This window comes from Diabrotica virgifera, chromosome 5, assembly GCF_917563875.1.
Source record: "Diabrotica virgifera virgifera chromosome 5, PGI_DIABVI_V3a".
NCBI lineage: Eukaryota > Metazoa > Arthropoda > Insecta > Coleoptera > Chrysomelidae > Diabrotica > Diabrotica virgifera.
The window spans coordinates 128,346,150-128,353,593 of NC_065447.1; positions in this window are offsets into that span (position 1 = coordinate 128,346,150).

Consider the following 7,444-nt stretch of genomic DNA (forward strand, 5'->3'; position numbering starts at 1 on the left):
GGATATTGAAATACATCTAGGTGATATCAATATTGACTTACAAAATCAAAACTCTCCCGAAACAGTTATATATTTAAATATGCTAAATATGTTTGGCTATACTTCTTATATTAATAAACCTACAAGAGTAACTAAAAAATCAAGTACTACGTTAGACCATATATTTATTAGACAGAATAGCGCAATACAAAATTCGTTTAGAATTGATCCTGTAATTTTTACTACTGATATGACAGATCATTATACACCGTTTGTATATTTTAATACTGAAAATGATAAACAGCTGTCCAATTTAAACGATACCGCCCAGATAATAGATTATAAACAATTAAACGTAAAATTGTCCGGTGAATCATGGAATGACTTATATTCAAGTAATACAACGCAAATTGTTTATGATAAGTTTATAACTAAGTTAAATAATTTCATCATAAACTCAACAAAAACTATAAAAAGAAAAAATAAAGAACAATGTAAAAAAATTAAACCCTGGATTAGTTCTGGTTTAATAGTGTCTATTAAAACTAGAGACAATCTAAAGCGAAAACTATTAAAAAACTACTCTATTGAACTAGACAAAGAATATAAAACTTATCGAAATCACTTAAGTAATCTAATTAAAAAGACAAAAAATGATTTTTATAAAGCTAAAATTAATGGAACAAACGGTGACTATAAAAAAATGTGGTCTATTATAAATGAAATTTCAGGTTGCAAAAGTAAACAAAACAATCAACTTGAAAATATTCCGTTGATTAATACACAAGGAACTCAAATAACTAATAATATTGAGAAATCAAATATGTTTAACAATTATTTTACAAGTATTGGGCAAAAAATGGCTGATAGTATTACAAAAACTACATTACCACCGGGTTTTGAAAGAGACTTAGAATTACAATCATCAATTTTTTTGGAACCTGTAAATATAAACGAAATTATTTTACTAATATCTAATTTAAAAAATAATAGTGCGCCAGGACCAGACGGAATTACTTCGAAATTATTTTCTTTCAAGAATTTTTATTAAGAATTCGGTTCTTTTTGTCATTTGTTCAGCTAAGTTATGAAAAGATATAGGGTTAGAAGCATTACTTACTATTAGACTATTCTTAAGGCTATAAAAATGTTTAGTTAAACTAGTTATCTGTTTAGTTACTTCTCTTAAATCTAGATAGTGTATAAAAGTATGCTTAGTAATGCTAAATAGAAAATTTAATCTCAGAATCTTTAATTTAAAAGAAAAATCAAATGAGAAGGTAGAAGACGAAATTATTAAGCTTTTAAAATCAAAAATAAATATCGATATAACTAATTATATTGAAGTATGCTACAGGGTTGGACAAAAACAACAGAATAAGGATAGAGGAATTTTCCTCAAGTTAACAACGTATGAAATGAAAAAGAGAATTTATGCAGGAAAAAAATTATTTAAGGGTACCGGCATCGTTGTTAGAGAAGATCTAAGTGCTACGAACATGCAATTATTAAACCAGGCAATAAATAAAGTGGGCGCAAAAAACGTTTGGACTATGGATGGGAAAATATACATACAAAAAGATAATAAAATTATTAGTTTAAAAGACTGTACTCATCTGGAAAAAGTATTTACGTAGTAATTGTTGTTGAGTTTGTTATGATGTTTCACTAGAAGTTATTTAATTTATGTTAAAGAGTAATATTTGTTTTAGGTTTTCAGTTACAATATAATATATTATGAATAATTAAGGCTTCATGTCTAAATTCATTATAGGTTGGCCGAGCTGGAGGTAATTAAGCATGCCATCAAAACAAATTCTATGATTGAATTCCTTAATCTACTAGATAACAATTTAACAATTGATACAAATATTATTAGTAATATGGAACAGTTTGTTGGTGAGAGAGACACGGACAATCTATCAGGTATGGGTATTGTTCATTTTAATATTCGTGGGCTCAGAAAACATCTTGATGAATTAACCATATATGTAGCTACTATGGAAAAATATTTTGATTTAATTGTTCTCTCTGAAACGAGAAATCTTTTTGAGGTAAGCAATTACAATATTCCTGGATATAATCTGTTTTATAATGATTCTAAAAAAAATATATGTGATGGTGTTGCCATCTACATAAAAAATTCAATTAATGCAGACGTTAAAGTAATATCAATAAATGATAACAAATTTCTTAGAGTTACATATTTATTAAATTCTACTTATTCTAAGTATTCATTTGGTGTAACAGCTTCATACCGATCACCTTCTAGTAAAATTGATACTTATATTAATGATTTAGAATCATATTTCTCGCAAATTCAAATGATGGATATTGAAATACATCTAGGTGATATCAATATTGACTTACAAAATCAAAACTCTCCCGAAACAGTTATATATTTAAATATGCTAAATATGTTTGGCTATACTTCTTATATTAATAAACCTACAAGAGTAACTAAAAAATCAAGTACTACGTTAGACCATATATTTATTAGACAGAATAGCGCAATACAAAATTCGTTTAGAATTGATCCTGTAATTTTTACTACTGATATGACAGATCATTATACACCGTTTGTATATTTTAATACTGAAAATGATAAACAGCTGTCCAATTTAAACGATACCGCCCAGATAATAGATTATAAACAATTAAACGTAAAATTGTCCGGTGAATCATGGAATGACTTATATTCAAGTAATACAACGCAAATTGTTTATGATAAGTTTATAACTAAGTTAAATAATTTCATCATAAACTCAACAAAAACTATAAAAAGAAAAAATAAAGAACAATGTAAAAAAATTAAACCCTGGATTAGTTCTGGTTTAATAGTGTCTATTAAAACTAGAGACAATCTAAAGCGAAAACTATTAAAAAACTACTCTATTGAACTAGACAAAGAATATAAAACTTATCGAAATCACTTAAGTAATCTAATTAAAAAGACAAAAAATGATTTTTATAAAGCTAAAATTAATGGAACAAACGGTGACTATAAAAAAATGTGGTCTATTATAAATGAAATTTCAGGTTGCAAAAGTAAACAAAACAATCAACTTGAAAATATTCCGTTGATTAATACACAAGGAACTCAAATAACTAATAATATTGAGAAATCAAATATGTTTAACAATTATTTTACAAGTATTGGGCAAAAAATGGCTGATAGTATTACAAAAACTACATTACCACCGGGTTTTGAAAGAGACTTAGAATTACAATCATCAATTTTTTTGGAACCTGTAAATATAAACGAAATTATTTTACTAATATCTAATTTAAAAAATAATAGTGCGCCAGGACCAGACGGAATTACTTCGAAATTAGTTAAAAATATTCATGTGCACATTGCTTCTCCATTAGTTCATATCATTAATCTCTGTTATACAACAGGAAAAATCCCAACACAATGGAAAGAATCACTTGTAACACCTGTTTTCAAAGCCGGTAATCAAAAACAAGTCGACAATTACCGTCCTATATCAGTCATTAATAGTTTTTCGAAAATTTTTGAACAATCTCTCAAAAAGAGACTAATTACATTCTTTGATAAATATAAAATTATAACCGAAAGGCAATTCGGATTTGTGAAAAAAGCTAACACAGAGAAAGCTATAATCGATCTTGTTGATCAAACAGTACAATGTCTAGAAGAATCAAATAAATGTCTAGCAATTTTTCTGGATCTCGCTAAAGCTTTTGATACTATATCACATGAGATTCTTCTAAACAAATTATATAAAAATGGGGTAAGAGGTATAGCTTTAAATCTTATTAGTAATTATTTATCTCAAAGAACACAAAAAGTTAAAATAGGTAATTGTATTAGCTCAACTAAAGAGATTACTGTTGGGGTACCCCAAGGAACAGTACTAGGTCCGATTCTATTTATACTGTACATTAATAGTATAACCGAAATTCATGGGTTTTCAGGGCGAATTTTATGCTATGCTGATGACACAGTCTTAGTATTTAAAGATTCAACATGGGACCGCGTATGTAAAACAGCTGAATCTGGCATAAGTAATATACAGTTATGGCTTAACCACAATCTGCTCAGTCTGAATATAAAAAAAACTAAATTTATTACTTTTTCTCCCACTATGTCTGATCAGCCAACTAATATTAGTTTAAAAATTCATAGTTCAGATTGCAACAGTGTGCAGGCATGTCCATGTCCCTCTTTAGAAAAAACTAAATCTATTAAATATTTAGGAGTTATAATTGATCAGCATCTGAGATGGCGTGAGCATGTGGCACACGTTGCAAAAAGAATTAGATCCTTAATGCCTAAATTTTACTTATTAAGAGACATTATCTCAAAAAAAACCTTGAGTATCCTATATAACTCTTGGATTGAATCTATAATACGATATTGTATTGTTGTTTGGGGTGGTACATTTAGTAATACCTTACATATTTTACAGACAGCTCAAAATACACTTCTTAAAATAATATTTAAAAAAAGTAAACTTTTTTCCACATCACTTTTATATAAAGAGCTAAAACAAATGAGTGTCCGATCTATTTATATACAGCAATCATTAATTTGGGTATTTTCCAATTCAAGTAAGTTAAAAATAAATCAACATCAAAAGTATACAAGGGCAACTCAACAACTTTTGGTTAAAGTACCATTTTTCAGCAAGACAATTACAAAACGATCACTATTTTATTATGGTCCAACTCTATTTAATTTATTGCCAAAAAATATAAAAACAATAATAAATTATAAACAGTTTAAAAGAACTATAAAAAATATGATATTAACTAAAACAATTGAATTCAACATTTTCTAAAAATTAATTTTCTAGCCAAACTGTCTTCTAGTAAATATAGTTGCGCCATGCCGATTAGGTCTTCTCTCCTCTCACTTTCAATTGTATTTTGTCAATCATAGAGTATGTAAATTATACCAGCCACAAGTACTTACTGTTTAAAATTGTACAATTAGATTGTACACCTTCAGGGATTAAGGTTACAATACAGGTATTAAGTTGCCTAGTGTGCTTTTTCCCTGAAGTGGGTGCATTATATTAAATATAATATTATTGTTAATTACAATGTACAAAATTCTTCTTTGGAAATAAATTGAATTGAATTGAAGTGTAAATAATTTTACAGGGTCCTAACAATATGGGTAACAAAGGGTTCGATATAGGAGTAATTTTTACATCTTCTCCTTCACATCTATGTTGAAGTGCCAGGAATATCAGGAGCAAACACGTTGTCCGGATTTTCATTTTCCTGAAAAGATATTTTTGGTTTTATTTTGGGTTTTCTGATTATATTTTTATGGTAATTTCCTTTATTAGTTTGTAATATAAGACCTGAATCTTGAACAATTTCAGTCTTTTTAAATTTGGGTGCCTTTTTATCGCGCAATTTTGTTTTGACGTATGCAACGTCTTGGTTAGAAAAATCTGGAGGGTCATTTCGATTTTCATTTAATTTATTAATTATTTTTTCTTTTGTTTCTTCGTTTCTAGTTTTTATTATTTCATATAACTGTTTACTTGCTTTTTTATGATTTTGTACATAGTAAGATAATATAAGGTTATCGTCCAAGTCAAAAGGATCTGGACTATTAATATGTCCTTTTATGATTTCAAATGGGGTAAATTTAGTGATGGAATGAATTGAATTATTATAACTTAGAATAGCATGTTTTATTAATTGATTAGGGGTTAATTCTTTATTTTCCTCTCTAAGACAGCGAAAGCATTCTATTAATGTAGAATGAAACCTTTCTACGGGAGAGTTGGAATTACTATTTTTAGAAGTTGTGAAATGTAGTTCTATATGGTGAAGTTTACAAAAATCTTTAAGGTCATTATTTTTGAATTCTGTGCTACAATCGGCGGTAATTTTATATGGTAAACCATGGTGGCTTACAAAGAGAAGTAAATTTTCCATTACAGAGGTGCCATTGACACTAGGTAAAGGGTATGCTTGGGCATATCTCGAAAATGAATCTATGATCGTTAAATATGATTGATTAGAAATTTTAAAGACATCTACATGAATATGTTCAAAGGGTTTTGATGCAGTGGGAGTTAAACTAAATTTTATAATTGGAGGATTTCTATCGTATTTATTTTTAAGACAGGTTTCGCAATTATTTATAAATTGTTCGATATCTTCTGCCATTTTTGGCCAATAGTAACGTGATCCTAAAGACATTTTTACTTCGTTTATACCACGATGTCCTTTTTTGTGTACATGATAATATTCTAATTTTTCTTTTTGTTCCTGCGTATTTATTATGTCAGTTAAAAATTTTGTGGAATGTACAAATTTAAAAGCAGAATTTTTAAAATAATTCTGAACTATTACTACAAATGTTTCTGGTAAAATATTTTCTCTAAAATACAATGCATAAATCTTTTTGGGGTCTATATATTCTTTTACAAATTTAAAAATACTTTCTTCAATATTTCTTTGGGGTAAAGTAACATAAAATCTATTATTATCAAATATTTTTTCATTTTTGCATTTTATTTTATTTATTTCTCCACCTATTATTATAATTTGATTTTTATAAGTATTTAAAGCTCTTTCGGTTATGGGTATACCTAGAATTGGATTTTCTAAAGAAGTATGACACGTTTCTAAATCTGAGTCTTCTGTTTCTGGATTTTCGAAAGGGGGTCGAACTTGTATGTCCGAAATAATATTTATTTTATTTGTTGATCCATCATTTAGTAAGGAGTCAAGGTCTCCTTCTGAAAGTTGCGGTAAATCGTCTAAGTTGCTTAGTTCATTATCTATTATTTCATTTATGTCGCCTAAATTAACATCCATCGATTCTGTCTCGATAGCATTCAAGTCGGAATCTATTTTAATTCTAGAAAGTGCGTCGGCTACTTTATTATTTTTTCCTTTTAAATATTGAATATTATAATCAAATTCTTCGAGCTTAAGTCTCCACCTTACTAAGCGAGAGTTTGGCTCTTTAAGTGAGAACAACCACTGAAGGGGTTTATGATCAGTTAAAATTTGGAATCTGCGACCGAAGAGATAAGGTCGAAAATATTTGCAACCATATACAATCGCTAATAACTCTTTTTCTATGGTTGAATAATTAATTTCGGCTTAATTCAAAGTACGTGAGGCGTAACATATAGGATGGTTATCTTGCATTAGAACAGAGCCTATTGCGAAATTAGAGGCATCTGTTATTAATTGAAAAGTTTTATTAAAGTCAGGATAAGCTAAAATAGGTTCTGAAGTTAAAAGATTTTTACAAATATTAAAACAGTCTAAGAATTCTTTATTGTGGATAACTTTCTGATCCTTTTTCAAACACATGGTCATAGGTTTAGTTATAGCTGCAAAGTTTTTAATAAATTTTCTATAGTATCCTAACAAACCTAAAAATGATTTTATTTCCTTCTGTGTACGAGGGATAGGAAAATTTTTAATAGCTTTAATCTTTTTTGGATTAGGCTTAACT